The sequence below is a fragment of the Lithobates pipiens genome, unplaced genomic scaffold (assembly GCF_037356315.1).
Source record: "Lithobates pipiens isolate NorthernLeopardFrog02 unplaced genomic scaffold, aLitPip1_a1.2 Scaffold_19, whole genome shotgun sequence".
Classification (NCBI taxonomy): domain Eukaryota; kingdom Metazoa; phylum Chordata; class Amphibia; order Anura; family Ranidae; genus Lithobates; species Lithobates pipiens.
In genome coordinates this window covers 482993567-483010712 of record NW_027507764.1, presented here as the reverse complement: position 1 = coordinate 483010712, position 17146 = coordinate 482993567, and the positions used below count along the sequence as shown (strand labels likewise).

Here is a 17146-nt window from a genome sequence, read left to right as displayed (position 1 = left end):
ACAGGCCGTGGTACCAGGACGGGTGTAGCACGGGTCTGGAGAAGCAGAGGCAGGCCCGGATGGATCTCTGGGTGAGGAAGCAGCAGACACAGGAGCAAGCAGGAGCCAGCAGGAGAATCAGATAACAAGCAGGGGTTCGGCAACAGGTATCAGTCCAAGAAGGGTCAAACAAGCCGGGATCGGAGCAGGAGAGGTCAGCAGAGTCAAACGGAGCCGGGTCAGGTATCAGGTAGGGTTCAGGCAGAATAACAGATAGCTTCGGGTACTAGCTGCAGACGAACAGCACAGAACATCCATAGCTGTGCCTTTAAAAAGGGCCACTGGCGCCAATCGCACTAACGCGCACACGTGCGTGCGTGTGCCGCGCGCACATACGAACGGCGTGCACCCGCGCGCGTCTGTAGACGCGCGTGCCCACGACAACCCGCGGCATGAACGCGCGTGCGCGTACGGAGACCCGATCGCACAGAACGGGCGGATTCCTGACATTGGCCCCCCACAAGGGGCAACCTCCGGGTGCCCCTAGCGACTCTTTTTTCTGGGTGTGCAGTAAAAAAGGCCTGGATTAGTCTATCAGCATGTAAATTAGCAGCAGGTTCCCATGAATTATTCTCCGGGCCATAGCCCTTCCACTTAATCAAAAACAGACCTTGTCCTCGTCGTCCAAAATGGCCTCTACTTCATATTCCTCACTGCCATCAATCAGCACAGGGTCAGGTGGCCTTGTTCCTCTACCGGGGAAGGGATCAGGTACAGCAGGCTTAAGCAGAGCTACATGGAAGACTGGGTGTATTTTCATGGAATCAGGTAAGGACAGTTCATATGACACCTCGTTAATCCTCCTCTTAACTGGAAATGGACCCAGAAATTTGGGTGCCAACTTCTTAGAGGGGCAAGCTAATTTTAAGTTAGAAGAAGAAAGCCATACCTGGTCCCCGACTTGAAGAATCAATTCTCCCCTTCTTCCTCGATCGAAGCTCCTCTTGCTGTCAGCCTGAGCCTTAGTTATGGCCTCCTGCAGGGTCCGGTTATTCCGTTGAAGAAAAGATACTGTGTCCTGTACCGCTGGAACATGGGACTCTGTAAGGATATCAGGAAGAAAGGACAGGTTAAAACCGTAATTAGCAAAAAACAGGGATTGCCCTGTGGTAGCATGGCTGGCATTGTTGTAGGCGAATTCCGCCAAAGGTAAGAGGGAAACCCAATCGTCCTGAACAAAGGATGAAAAACATCTAATGTATTGCTCGAGGGTTTGGTTGGTACGTTCCGTTTGCCCATTGGTCTGCGGGTGGTAGGCGGAGGACAAGGCCAATTCTATTTTCAAAGCCTCACATAGGGCTCTCCAAAAACGAGAGGTGAACTGGACCCCCCTGTCGGATACGATATTGGTGGGTACCCCGTGAAGCCTAATTATCTCCTTGATGAAGATGTGGGCTGTCTCAGTCGCGGAGGGGGTTCCCTTCAAGGGTAGGAAGTGGGCCATCTTAGACAAGCGGTCACAAACCACAAAGATGGCTGTACAGTTCTCAGAAGGAGGGAGTTCCACAATAAAATCCATAGTAATCATCCGCCAGGGGCGGTCAGGTGCGGGAAGTGGTTTAAGCAGCCCCCAGGCCCGGTTTCTGGGGACCTTATTCCGACTACACACGGGGCAAGAGTTCACATATTGCTTGCAGAATTCCCTCATGCCTGGCCACCAGAAGGAGTGCTGTACAAGCTCCAAAGTTTTGCGGACACCAAAGTGCCCTGCGAGAGGATGATCATGGAGGAGACCCAAGATCTTTATTCGGACGTCTTCAGGAACGAAGATCAGATTATCCTTCCAAAGCAGCCCTTCTCTGGATGCTAATGAAATTCCTGGGGGACAGGAGGATGTGATGGAAGCTCTCTTTAACTGGGACAATAGGTCTGGCTGAACGAGTAGAAAGGTGTAAGCAGGGAGGATGGTATCCGGGGGTGCGATGTCCTTGGAGCTATCAAACATGCGGGAAAGTGCATCCGGCTTCACATTTCTTGACCCAGGGCGATAGGTAATGTGAAAGCAGAACCGAGAGAAGAAGAGGGCCCAGCGGGCCTGCCGAGGTTTCAGACGTTTAGCGGTACGGAGGAGGTACTCGAGGTTCTTGAGATCCGTGTAGATGAGTACGGGGTTTACCGCTCCCTCTAGTAAGTATCTCCACTCCTCCAAAGCAGACTTAATGGCAAGTAATTCTCGGTCCCCCACATCATAGTTCCTCTCTGCCGGAGAGAGTTTCCGAGAAAAGAACCCCACGGGGTGCATCAGGTCATCTTTACCTAGACGCTGGGAAACCACCGCCCCTACTGCTACCTCAGAGGCATCTACCTCCAGAATATAGGGTCTAGACGGATCCGGGTGGCTGAGGATGGGAGCAGAGGTGAACAAGTCTTTGAGTTTCTTGAAGGCGGCCTGGGCTTCAGGACCCCAATGAAAACGCATATTTTGTTTAGTGAGCTGGGTGATGGGAGAGATAATGGCCGAGAACCCCTTAATAAATTTTCTATAAAAATTGGCGAAGCCCACAAAGCGTTGGATTCCCTTTTTATCGGTGGGGGCTGGCCATTCGAGGACAGCAGAGACCTTTTGCGGGTCCATCTTGATGCCTGCTAGGGAGATTTCAAGGCCGAGAAATTGGATATTCTGCTGCTCAAATTTACACTTTTCGGCTTTAGCGTAAAGTCCGTGTTGCCGGAGCCGAAGCAGTACACTGCTGACATGCCCACGGTGCTGTTCCAGGGACCCGGAGAAAATCAGGATGTCGTCTAGATATACTATGACGAAAATGTCCAGAAAGTCCCGGAAAACGTCATTAATCAGGTGCTGGAAGGTGGCTGGGGCGTTGCAAAGCCCGAAAGGCATCACTAGGTACTCGTAGTGCCCAAAACGAGTTCGGAACGCAGTCTTCCACTCGTCACCCCTGCTCGTATACGGACCAGATTATAGGCTACCCTCAAGTCCAACTTGGTGAAAATAGTAGCCGACCTCAGTTTTTGAAAAAGTTCCGGAATCAGGGGTAGGGGATAGCGATTCTTAATCGTGATTCTGTTTAGCTCCCGGTAATCCACACAAGGTCGAAGGGTCTGGTCTTTTTTTGTAACGAAAAATATTCCGGCACCGGCAGGAGACGTGGAGTGGCAGATGAACCCCTTCTTGAGGTTCTCGGAGATATAGACCTTCAGGGCCTCTTGCTCCTTCTCGGACAAAGGGAAGACACGCCCAAACGGAATCTCTGCCCCAGGAAGGAGCTCAATGGGGCAATCGTAAGGGCGATGCGGGGGAAGGGAATCAGCCCCCCGTTTACTGAAGACGTCCAGAAACTCGTGGTAAGGCTCGGGGACTGACTGACACAAGTCCAGGTCTGGGTCCAGGCAGAGGAGCGTTCTGGGCTGTACAGGAGCCCCAGGAAGACAGTGGTCCTGGCAGTAAGGGGAGAGAAACCTCACCTCCCCAGAAGACCAGTCAATGGAGGGATTATGTGCCTGCAGCCATGGTATGCCCAGGATCACAGGGAAAAGTGGTGATGAAATGACATCAAATGTTAATAGTTCCATATGTTGGAAGGAGGTGGTGGTTGGTAGTGGAAGGGTCTCCTGGGTGACTCGGCCGGATTTAATTTGGGAACCATCGGCCAGGAAGATGGAAAGTCCATGAGACTTTTTCTGAAGAGGAATGGAGTGTAAGTTGGTGAAGGCAGCGTCAATGAAACAACCGCAGGCCCCGGAGTCAAGGATGGCGTTGACGTGGATCGTTCTTTCCTGTAGCTGAAATGAGAGCAGAAGGGCAACATGGAAAGTGTTGGAAGGCAGGGTTACGGAACTGTGAGACACAGAAGAGAGGCACTTACGTGTCTTAACAGGGCAGTTGGTCACGTAATGTCCGGAACCGCCACAATACAAACACAAGTTCATCTGTCGGCGGCGGGCTCGCTCTTCAGGTGACAGGGTTGGCTGGAGTAAGCTGAGCTGCATGGGTTCCTCAGTAGCTTGAGCAACACTGGCAGGCCCCCCTTGAGGGGGAGGAGTGAAGAAAGGTGTAGAAGAAGGGGTTCTGGCGGTCATCCAGGCTGGTCTTTGGGGTTGGGAGGAGCGTTCAGCCCTATGCTCGCGAAGTCTCCGATCAATCCGAATGGCCAAGGCAATTAGGTCTTCCAAAGAGTCGGGGGTACCAACACGGGCTAACTCATCCTTAAGGCCCTCAGACAGGCCCATGCGGAATTGATGTCTTAGGGCCGACTCGTTCCACTGGGTATCTGCGCTCCAGCGTCTAAAGTCCGAGACATAGTCCTCAGCCATCCTACGGCCCTGCTGGAGCGCAGTTAAAGCGGATTCCGCAGTGGCGGCCCGCTGGGGGTCATCGTAGAGTTGAGCCATCCCTTCGAAGAAGGTAGAGAGAGTCTGGGTGAGGGGATTGTCATTCTCCAGAAGGTGATGGGCCCAGGACTGGGGTTCTTCTTGCAGAAGGGAGATAACGAAACCCACTTTAGTTGCTTCCAGAGAGAAGGTCCTGGGCTGGAGAGCAAAATATAACTGGCAGGTGTTGCGAAAGGCCCGGAATTTAGACCGGTCCCCTGGAATCCTCTCCGGGATGGGAACCCTAGGTTCAGGCGGCAGCATCATAAAGGCCGAATGGGTGGCTGGCTGAACAGGAGGAGGCTGAGGGGCGGTGACTGATGAACCGGGAGTAGACAGATGCTGAACACGCTCCTCCAACCTGGTGTAACCATCCTGAAGGGACTTCACGGCCTGGGTGAGGGCCGCAAGGTGCGAGCAGATCTCCTTCGTGGCGGAGGCCCTTTCCGCAGACTCAGTCATGGCTGTTCCTACTGTTAGGATTTCGGATGGTGAGTCTGACTTGGTGGAAGGAGACCTCCCTTACGACTCTGGTTCAAGTCTCTCTGGAGTGGAAACAGAGGGACAGGAGCACAGCGGGGTAGGAGCGTCCGGCCAGATGCAGCAGCAGGTGCTAGGAAGGTGGAGATCTTCAGGTGCAGGAGCTCTCGGTAGCAAGAAGGCAGCCGGTGGAGATTGGCAACAGGCCGTGGTACCAGGACGGGTGTAGCACGGGTCTGGAGAGGCAGAGGCAGGCCCGGATGGATCTCTGGGTGAGGAAGCAGCAGACACAGGAGCAAGCAGGAGCCAGCAGGAGAATCAGATAACAAGCAGGGGTTCGGCAACAGGTATCAGTCCAAGAAGGGTCAAACAAGCCGGGATCGGAGCAGGAGAGGTCAGCAGAGTCAAACGGAGCCGGGTCAGGTATCAGGTAGGGTTCAGGCAGAATAACAGATAGCTTCGGGTACTAGCTGCAGACGAACAGCACAGAACATCCGTAGCTGTGCCTTTAAAAAGGGCCACTGGCGCCAATCGCGCTAACGCGCACACGTGCGTGCGTGTGCCGCGCGCACATACGAACGGCGTGCACCCGCGCGCGTCTGTAGACGCGCGTGCCCACGACGACCCGCGGCACGAACGCGCGTGCGCGTACGGAGACCCGATCGCACAGAACAGGCGGATTCCTGACACCATCTGATTACCTGAGTACTGGTCACCGTTCATCCGAGTACCTGAGTACCTGTCACAGTCCATCTGAGTACCCAGGTACCTGTCGCAGTCCATCTGAGTACCCGAGCACCTGTCACAGTTCATCTGAGTACCAAGTACCTGGCACAGTTCATCTGAGTACCAGTCACCAGCCCATCAGAGTACCCGAATACCTATCTGTAGCCCATCAGATTACCTGACTACCTGTCACCAGGCCATCATAGTACCCGAGTACCTGTCACCAGGCCATCAGAGTACCCAGAATATGTTGGAGTGTTTGCTTTCCAAAATGGGGTCATTTTGTGGGTAATTCAACTGTCCTTGTGTTCCTAGACCTTCAAAAGTGTGATTGATAGGAATGAAATGAGATGGGTCATTTATGCTCCTAGAACGCCTGAAGGTACTACGTCAATGTTGGGCCTCTGTATGTGGACTGGCTGTGTAAACGTCTCACACATATGGTATCTCCATACTCAGGAAGAGTAGCACAATATGTTTTGGGGTGTCATTTTTGCTATATACATGCCATGTGTTAGAAATATCTTATAAATTGACAACTTTGTGTAAAAAAAAAAGATTTTCATTTTCTTTCCACGTTTTCTGAAGACTTGTGTAAAAAAAAATTGTGGGTAATTCCACTGTCCCGGTGCTCCAGGGCCTTCAAAAGTGTAATAGGATGTTAGGAAATTAGTGGTGTAATTTATGCTCCTAGAACACCTGATGGTGCTCCCTGCATGCTGAGCCTCTGTATGTGGCCAGGTTGTGTAAAAGTCACACCCATGGGGTATTGCTATACTCGGGAGGAGTAGCAGAATGTATTTTGAGGTGTAATTTTTGCTATATACATGCTTTGAGTTAGAAATATCTACTAAACTGACCACTTTGTGTAAAAAAAAAATAAGTTTTAATTTTCTTTTTACATTTTCCGAAGACTTTCGGAAAAAAAATTAACCATTCAAAAGACTCATTATGCCTCATAGAATAGACATTGGGGTGTCTGCTTTCCAAAATGGGGTCATTTTGTGGGTAATACCACTGTCCTGGGGCTCCAGGGCCTTCAAAATTGTAATAGGTGGTTAGGAAATTAGAGGTGTAATTTTATGCACCTAGAACCCCTGACGGTGCTCCCTGAATGTTTGACCCAGGCTGTGTAAAAGTCACTCACATGTGGTATCGCCATACTCGGGAGAAGTAGCAGAATGTATTTTGGGGTGTAATTGGAAGTATGCATATGCTGTGTGTGAAAAATTACAACTTCAAAAAACTCTCCATGCCTTTTGCTGAATACCTTGGACTGTCTACTTTTCAAAAAGGGGTCATTTGGGGGGTATTTGTACTTTCCTGACATTTCAGGGCCTCAAGAAATGAGATAGGCCATCAGTGCATAAGGTGTGATCAATTTTTAATGCTTTGCACCATAGCTTGTAGACTCTATAGCTTTCACAGAGACTAAATAATATCCACTAATTTGTTTTTGTTTTTTACCAAAGAGATGTAGCTGTATAAATTTGGCCCAAATGTATGAATAAAAATGACTTATTTGCAAACTTTTATCATAGAAACTAAAAAAAAGTTTTTTTTTTTTTTTTAAATCGCTCTTTTTTCACTTATGTTGCAAAAAATAAAAAACCCAGTGGTGATTAAATACCACCAAAAGAAAGCTCTATTTGTATGAAAAAAAATTAAAAAAATGTTGTTTGGGTACAGTGTTGCATGACTGAGTAATTGGCATTCAAAGTGTAAGAGCGGTGAAAGCTAAAAATTGTTCTGGGAAGGAAGGGTGTATAAATGTCCTGTATTGAAGTGGTTAAATGTAGCTGTATATTTCTTTCTACTAGCCTTCCACCAAAGAACAACCCAACAAACTTAAAATTCTCCTGCTCCTTGTGATTGCAGAGATACCACATATGTGTAAGTTAGTTGTTTGTACTCGTAGTGCAGCCCAGAAACAATAGTGCGCATTTTGCTTTTTTAAAGGCTGCAACGCACTAATATCTTTTTTCCTTCAACTCAGCAGGTTGAACGAAAAACATTTACAGTTCCGGTCAGAGCCGCTGTACTAACGATCCACTGTTAGAGGGCTTTCACAATGCCATGCCCATAGCGTCGGAGGTAAAACGCCGCTATTTTTAGCGGCGTTTTACCGTCAGATTTTACCGTCGCTTTTACCCCCGCTAGCGGCTGAGAAAGGGGTAAAACCGCCCACAATACACCTCAATGGCAGCGTTTTAACGGCGGTATTGCAGAGCTGCCCCATTGATTTCAATGGGGAGCAGTGGTGAAGGAGCGGTAAACACACCGCTCCTTCACCGCTCCAAAGAAGCTGCTGGCAGGACTTTTCCTGACGTCCTGCCAGCGCACCGCTCCGGTGTGAAAGCCCTCGGGCTCTCACACTGGAGACAATGGTGCAGCTGTTTGAGGGCAGATTGCAGGCACTATTTCTAACGCTATAGCGCCTGCAAAATGCCCTAGTGTGAAAGGGGTCTTAGTACAGCGATCTCCCCTGCTAAGCTGTTGTGTTCTGACAGGGGGACAGCCCCCCCGCCAGAACATTCCAGTCAGCGTTAATTAGGAGCTGGTCAGTTGCTGGTTTTCCAGCATGCTCATCCAACAGAAACCAAATAGCTGACTTCTGTCGGACTGGCTGAATGTCAGGTTGAATGTCAGCTGGTTTTTATTGAACTGGCCAATGTTTCCCGTCATTTGGCCCGTATGTACTAGGTATAACTGACACTGATATTCATTTTAAAAAAATCCTGTAAAAAAACAAAACAAAAACGGACTTCACAGTAACTGATCATTGTCATAGCCAATCAGATGCTATCACAGCAATAATTTGAGCAGGAATCGGAGGTTCTGGATCCCAATCGTTAGATGGGGCCAGGGCTCTTGGTGAGACCCCAGTGTCTGTGCTAGGAGCGCTCAGCACTAAGGGAGATAGACAAATATGCAGCCCCACAGAAAAAAGCGCAGTCCAGTGGGGCTGCATATTTGCGTACAGTCGGCTTGAAGGTGTTAAAGGCAAAAAATTTTTTTAAACAATAAACATGTCATACTTACCTGCTCTGTCGTTTTGTACAGCGCAGCCTCAATCTTCTTCACGGATCCCCCACCAGGCCCCTCCCTCCCGGCAACAGCCCCCATAACAAGCAGGCGTGCTCCCAAGCCCCTGCTCTGCATGTTCATTTAAACACGGAGCCCCCTCTCTCTCCTCAATGGCTCTTGCTGCTGTCTCAGCCAATGAGGAGTGAGAGTCCCCGGAGAGATGATGGTTTCCTGCACATCTCTGGATTGTGATGGGGCTCAGGTAAGTATTAGGGGAGCTGGGGAGGGTTGCTACACACAGAAAGTTTTTCACCTTCATGCGTGAAGGTAAAAAACTGCAGCCTTAATGCCTTGTACACACGGTCGGACATTCCGACCACAAAATCCGTCGGATTTTGTCCTAAACTGTTGTTGCATACACACGGTCGGACAAAGTTGTCGGAAAACCCAATCGTTCGGAAAGTGATGACGTTCGTTAGTTACGACGGGACTACGTTGAGGCTAGTAGCCAATAGCTTTGGTCACTATTCGATCAGACCTTTTCCTTTAGAATTTCCGACCGTGTGTACGGGGGCTTAGATCAACTTTAAGTCTAGGTTCACAGGTGGTTGTCGCTGTGGGACCACACCTGTTCCCACAGCTGTAACCACCCACAAAGAAAAATGCGCTAGAGATACGTGGGGGTAGTTCCAATGGCACTCCCATGCACTTGAACTGCAGAGACCATGTTTTCTGAAAAGGTGCAGAGACCTTTTTCCTGCTCTTTCAGTGGATATAGTACAACACAGCTGTAGGTGCTTTTCTGAAAGTACAAAAAAATACCCATTGTTCCTGTCAAAAGTCCAAAGTCCTTGTAACTTCCTGTGTACTGAACTGAAATCTCAAACTATTTTCTCAACAATCTTCTGTCAACAACAAAGCAACAGCCCTCTGTGTAATGAAGGTGATGGGGTGGAGGAGGGGGGAGTTGTAGTCAAAACATGGAAAGCAGGCTAAGTAAGTTTCTCTACCCAAACGGTACAGTGAACACTGTCATCTTAGGACAACCTAGGACAGTATGTTATTTGCAAAATCACAGGTAGGGATGAGCTCAGGCGTGTACGCACGGTGCAGAGCCCGCCAGGAAGTCGGCGCAGCACTGCGCTAATCATAGGTAGTAAGACATTGCCCAATCTCTGCAGTCACGCATCAGGGTGTTCTATTGGATGAAATCTGGTGACTGTGAAGGCCATTGAAGTACAGTGACCTCATTGTCATGTTCAAGAAATCAGTAGTGAGATGATTTGGGCTTTGTGACATGGCGTATTATCCTGCTGGAAGGAGCCATCAGAAGATGGGTTCACTGTAGACATAAAGGGATGGACAGGGTCAGTGGCGGCTGGTGAAGTTTTAGGATGGGGGGGCGCAAGACCCCGTCCCTTCAGATCTGGCCCCTCCCACTTCTCACAAGCCACACCCCTTATTGAATCAACATCATATACCAGGCTGCACATTATACACTGGGCTCTGCACATCATATACCAGGCTGCACATTATACACAGGGCTCTACTAAAGCAGATGAATCATGCCTATCATGTGTATAACCACATCAGGCACCTTTTCTGCAACCTGTAAATCACACATATCTGCATTCTGCAACCTGTAAATCACACATATCTGCATTCTGCAACCTGTAAATTGCACATATCTGCATTCTGTAAATCACACATAACTGCATTCTGCAAACTGTAAATTGCACATAACTGCATACAACAGTCTGTAAATTGCACATATCTGCATTCTGTAAATCACACATAACTGCATTCTGCAAACTGTAAATTGCACATATCTGCATTATGTAAATCGCACATATCTGCATTCTGTAAATCGCATTCTGTAAACCGCACATATCTGCATTCTGTAAATCTCACATATCTGCATTCTGCATTCTGTAAATCACACATATCTGCATTCTGTAAATCGCACATATCTACAACCTGCAAATCGCACATATCTGCATTCTGTAAATCTCACATATCTGCATTCTGCATTCTGTAAATTGCACATATCTGCATTCTGTAAATCGCACATATCTACAACCTGTAAATCGCACATATCTGCATTCTGCAAACTGTAAATTGCACATAACTGCATACAGCAGCCTGTAAATTGCACATATCTGCATTCTGTAAATCGCACATATCTGCAACCTGTAAATCGCACATATCTGCATTCTGTAAATCACACATCTGCATTCTGTAAATCGCATTCTGTTAATTGCACATATCTGCATTCTGAAAATCGCACATATCTACAACCTGCAAATTGCACATATCTACAACCTGTAAATCACACATATCTGCATTTTGCAAATCGCACATATCTACAACCTGTAAATTGCACATATCTACAACCTGTAAATCACATTCTGTAAATCACACATATCTGCATTCTGCAAATCGCACATATCTACAACCTGTAAATTGCACATATCTACAACCTGTAAATCGCATGTATCTACAACCTGTAAATCGCATGTATCTACAACGAAGAAGTGGTAAGCAGCCGTGCGGCAGCCTTACCTGATCCTCTCACAGAGAACAGAGCAGTGCCGTGTCAACGTCACTTTCTTGAATGACGTCGGAAGCACCGCCCACTGCTCACTCAAAGTGCAAGTCTATGCACTCGCTCGGCCAGTCCATCGCGTCGGAAGCTGTGGCGCGATCAGCTGCGCCACAGAGCGCTTTTTTTGGCCAAATGAAGCGCCTCGTCTGCAATCTTGTGATTGCATAGACGTGGTGCTTCCTATATTGCACTGCGCCCGGGCCAGGATAAAGTGCACATAGGGTGGAAATTTAAAAAAAAATATATATTTTTTTTTGACTACATGGGGGGCCTCCACTGGACAGGGTCAGCAACAATACTCAGGTAGGCTGATGATTAATTGGAACAAAGGGTCCCAAAGTGTGCCAAGAAAATATTCCCCGCACTATTACACCACCACCAGCTTGGACCATTGATACAAGACCGAATGGATCCATTCTCTCATTTTTTTACGTCAAATTCTGACCCCACCATCTGAATGTCCCCGCTGAAATCGAGACTCATTAGACCAGGGAATGTTTTTCCAATCTTCAATTGTGCAATTTTGGGGAGCCTGTGCGCATTGTAGCCTCAGTTTCCTGTTCTTAGCTGACAGTAGTTGCACCTGGTGTGGTCCTCTGCTGCTGTAGTCCATATGCTTCAAAGTTCTATGTTTTGTGCGTTCAGAGATGGTATTCTGGATACCTTTGTTGTAACAAGTGATTATTTGTGTTACTATTGCCTTTCTATCATCTTGAACCTGCCCTGTTGTCATTCTCTGACATCAACAAGGCATTTTCATCCACACAACTGCTGCTCACCAACGCTGTAGCCTGGCCTAGGCCAACAAGGCCCAGGCCTAGGGCAGCACTTTGCAGGGGGCAGCACGGAAAGAGTCCCCACCGGCTTGCGCTGTTAGTATAGTGCAAGTCTTATGGGGCAGACTGGGCTGAGAGACAAATTAGCGGCCGCACTGCTTCTGGTATGCGGGCGGCTGGCATTCCGCAACTGTGGGGGGGCGCTTCTAATTTTGACTGTCCTATCATCCTGGACCACAAATCTTCCTCACTGTGCTATGTTTTCTGCTGCATCATGGGCATGGTAATATCTTCTTAGTCCTCTCCTCATTCCCAAGTCCCGCTACAAATCCAAGGGAGAACGAATACCCACCAACATCCGCATGCAAGGAAACCATCGGGCCTTCAGAAAAAAACTCAAGACCCACCTCTTCTGAGAGCAAATCTATGCAAATTAAGGGAAGCCATTACCCCCCCCCCCCCCCCGGCCATCAGAACTAGTGTCCCCACTTGAAAATTTCAGGGCGGGTCTTAAACAGCAAGGGCAGTGGCCTGGACAGGAAGGGGCGGGTCATATATAAATTAGGGGTGCACGAGTTTAGTCAGGCCTAGGGCAGCACAAAACCTAAATACACTACTGCCGCTCATTGGATCTCTGTAAACCCTAAAGATGGTTATGTGTGAAAATCCCAGTGGATCAGCAGTAGAAGCAAATAATCTGGTCAGCCGCACAGCCAATAAAATCCCCTTCATTTGGACATATTCAAAATAGACACTCCACACTACAATCAAGGGAACATAGCACTCCAGATAATGTGTTTCATGCCAACATCAGTTATGACTGAGCGCTAATGTTGGCGTGAAACACGTAAGCTGAAATGCTGCATTCCCTTGACTGTAGGGTGAAGTGTCTATTTTGAATATGTCCAAATAAAGGTGATTTTATCGGATGTGCGGCCCACCAGATTATTTTCTTCTACTATGAAGCCTGTGACGAACAGGGCCAGCACCTGCTAGCGTGCAGTGGAGGTGATCTAGTTGGAGACCAACCTTAAACAGGGATTATTTTCTATTCACCCATCAGATCAGCAGTTTTTGAAATACTCAGACCAACCTGTCTGGCACCAACAACCATGCCATGTCCAAAGTCACCTAAATCCTCTTTCTTCCCCACTCTGATGCTTGGTTTGAACTTCAGCAAGTGCCTTCACCACGTCTGGATGCCTAAATGTATTGAGTTGTTGCCATGTGATTGTCTGATTAGCAATTTGTGTTACCAAGCAATTTAACAGGTGTACCTAATAAAGTGGCCGATGCGGGTATATACGGTGCCTTGAAAAAGTAATTATACCCATTGAAATTTTACCACATGTTGTCATGTTACAACTAAAAACATAAATGTATTTTATTGAAATTTTATGTGATAGACCAACACAACGTGGCACATAATTGTGAAGTGAAAGGTGTGGTGTGCGTTTGTATTCAGCCCTCCTGTGTCAATACTTTGTAGAACCACCTTTCACTGCAGCTATAGCTGCAAGTCTTCTTGGGGATGTCTCTACCAGCTTTGCACATCTAGAGAGTGGAATTTTTGTGCATTCTTCTTTATAATAGCTCAAAATCTGTCAGATTGGATGGAGAGCAGCTGTGAACAGCAATTTTTGAAGTCTTGCCACAGATTCTTAATTTGAATTACTGTAGGTCTGGACTTTCACTGGGCCATTCTAACAAATGAATATGCTTTGATCTAAACCATCCAATGTAGCTGTATGTTTAGGGTTGTTGTCCTGCTACAAGATTAACCTCTGCCCCAGTCTCAAGACTTTTACAGACTAACAGATTTTCTTCTAAGATTTCCCTGTATTTGGCTCCATCCATCTTCCCATCAACTCTGACCAGCTTCCCTGTCCTTGCTGAAAAAAAGCATCCCCACAACATGATGATGCCACCACCATGTTTCACGGTGGGGATGGTGTATTCAGGGTGTTGTGTAATGTTTTGTTTTCCGCCACAACTATTGTTTTGCTTTTAGGCTAAAAAGTAAAATTTTGGTCTCATCTGACCAAAGCACCTTCTTCCACATGTTTGCTGTGTTCCTCACATGGCTTTTTACAAACTTCAAAGGGGACTTCGTATGGCTTTCCTTGAACAATAACTTTCTTCTTGCCACTTTTCCATAAAGGCCAGATTTGTGGAGTGCACGACTGATAGTTGTCCTGTGGACAGAATCCCCTTCCTGAGCTGTGGATCTCTGCAGCTCCTTGTGAGTTAACATGGGCCTCTTGGCTGCTTCTCTGATTTATTGCTCTCCTTGCTCTCCTTGCCCGGTCAGTCAGTTTAGGTGGACAGCCATGTTTTGGTAGGTTTGCAGTTGTGTCACTCTTTCCATTTTCGGATAATGGATTGAACAATGCTCCATGAGATGTTCAAAGCTTGGGGTATTTTTTTATACCCTAACCCTGCTTTAAACTTGTCCACAACTTTATCTTTGACCTGTCTGGTGTGTTTCTTGGCCTTTATGACGCTGTTTGTTCACTACGTTTTTAACAAACCTCTGAGGGCTTCACAGAACAGCTGTATTTATACTGAGATTAAATTAAACACGGGTGGACTATATTTACTAATTAGTTGACTTCTGAAGGCAATTGGTCCACTTGATTTTAGTTAGGGGTATCAGAGTACAGGGGGCTGGATACAAATGCATGCCACACTTTTCAGATATTTATTTGTAAAAAAAAATGAAAAAAAACATTTATTATTTTCCTTCCACTTCACAATTATGTGCCACTTTGTGTTGGTCTATTACATAAAATCCCAATAAAATACATTTACATTTTTGGTTGTAACAAAATGTGGAAAATTTCAAACGTTATGAATACTTTTTCAAGGCACTGTATATGCGTGTGTGTGTATATGTATATATATATATATATATATATATATATATATATATATATATATATATATGTACAGTATATATTTGTTTTTAAGTTTAGGTAGGCTTAAAGTAATATCAAATATTACAGCTTAACAATCCTTCAATGTGGTGGTATTCATTTTTTCTTTTAGGCTTTTATTTGTTTAGTTATCTGGCCTTTAGCACACTTCCTGTCTTAAGCCTATATGGACTATAATTTTTTCAACCGCTGGATTGAACAAAAAAAAAAAACTGACAGCTCCACTTGCAGCCACAGTACTAACTATGCAAAGTTAGTGCAGCGATCTCCCCCCACTGAGCTGTTGTGTCCTGACAGGGGGACGGCACCCCGGCCAGAACTAACCCATCAACACTCTCCGCCATTTTCTGATCGGCATTTAGTCAGCTGCTGGTTTTCCGTCATGCTCGACTGACAGAAGCCAGCCAAATAACTGGCTTCTGTCGGACTGGCTGACAAGCACACTTGCCTGATGTCAGCTGTTTTTTATTGAACCGGCTGATGTCTCCTGAAATTCGACCAGTGTTTACTAGGCACTGTATCTGACACTGATACTGGTTAAGAAAAAAAATCCTGTAAAAAAATAAAATACTGACCCTGACCTTGACCCAAACACTAACCCTGGCACTGACCTAACTCAAACCTTGATCAAGTTATTATTTTGTACTTTTATTTTTTTTTCCCGACATTCAGCCCATGTGCATGGGGCATTAGGATGTCTCCAGTCTAGATGGAAGAGCACCGGAGACAACTTTTGACATCAGCAGTGTCAATCTGGGGAGATGGTAGTGTTAATACACTAGCAAATTTAGATGGACTTGGCTAACTAGCTACACTCCAGCTAACGCTGTTTAAGCAGTTACAGCAACATTTATTCCCTTTTGGGATAAATGTTTTACATAAATGAATAAAAGCTGATCATTGTACGCACACTGCCAGTAGTAAATGGTTTGTCTCAACCTTCTCACTGCCACTTTGTTTGGACAGTTTGGTCTATTAAAGGAAGTTTTAATGGAGCAAGGTACATATGAATGCAGTAGGAGAGGCTACATATACTTAAGGAAAGTAAAATATAATTACCAGCCTATTTGTCCTTTGTCTTGGGAGATGGAGCAGTCATGCAGATCAGCAGAAACAATGAAGATTTCACAGAGGACCGATCCTCCTAGCACCACCAGTTCCCTCCTCCCCTCCTTTGCATGCATTCCCATATATCTGTAGACAGATCACTTTCTGTATTTAACTTCCTGCTATTTCTACATTAGTTCAGCAAGAAATATACTTATATCTACCTACCTAAGGGACGATTTATGGAATGTAGGCTGACAACATGCCGTCACTAAGCCATTCTCCACTGGCAATCTAACTTTAGCATTTATATATGTGGGCAAAGTCTACCTGTTCTATTATTTGTACTTTGCCATCATGTTACTTGTGATTCATAAGTAAGATGGTTTGCTGTGGTCAAAAAAATTCTATTTCTACAGCAGTAAGGGGCATAATGTATCTTTATTTATAGCAAACCCCCATTGTGTGCATTTGGGACATTACAACCTCATCCAGCAAAACCTCAATACAGTACCATTTTTTATTGTGCTACTCCACCCATTTAAGTTGTATAAATTAGAAATATTCTGCTAAAACTCAAACGTTTGGAAAGTGGGGGCCACCAGGGTTCTGTGCTGGGACCAATCCTATTTTATTTATTCATAAATGACCTGGAGGATGGGATAAACAGCTCAATCTCCGTATTTGCGTACAGTACTAAGCTGAGCAGGGCAATAATTTCTCTGCAGGATGTGGAAACCTTGCAAGTAGAAAAAATGAATGCGGTGGGTAATTACATGGCAAATGAGGTTTAACATGGAAAAAATGTAAATAATGCACTTGGGTGGCAAAAATATGAATGCAATCTATACATTGGGGGGAGAACCTCTGGGGGAATCTAGGATGGAAAAGGACCTGGGAGTCCTAGTAGATGATAGGCTTAGCAATGGCATGCAATGCCAAGCTGCTGCATGCAAAGCAAACAGAATATTGACATGCATTAAAAAGGGATCACCTTCAGAGATAAAGCGATAATTCTCCAACTCTACAAGACTCTGGTCCGGCCGCACCTGGAGTATGCTGTCCAGTTCTGGGCATCAGGCCTCAAGAAGGATGTACTGAAAATGAAGCAAGTACAAAGAAGGGCAACAAAGCTAATAAAGGGTCTGGAAGATGTCAGTTATGAAGAAAGGTGACGGGCA

General features: G+C 46.4%; 1 protein-coding gene across 1 annotated transcript in view; it reads right to left on the bottom strand.

Moving 5' to 3' along the window:
- Positions 1–16128, bottom strand: part of LOC143997354 (E3 ubiquitin-protein ligase RNF31-like) — a 126757-nt gene extending 110629 nt beyond the window's left edge. Inside the window, exon 1 of the mRNA XM_077492934.1 lies at positions 15978–16128. The gene's annotated coding sequence lies outside the window, so the exon portion shown is untranslated. The remainder of the gene's footprint in view (positions 1–15977) is intronic.
- Between the last annotated feature and the right edge of the window lie 1018 nt (positions 16129–17146).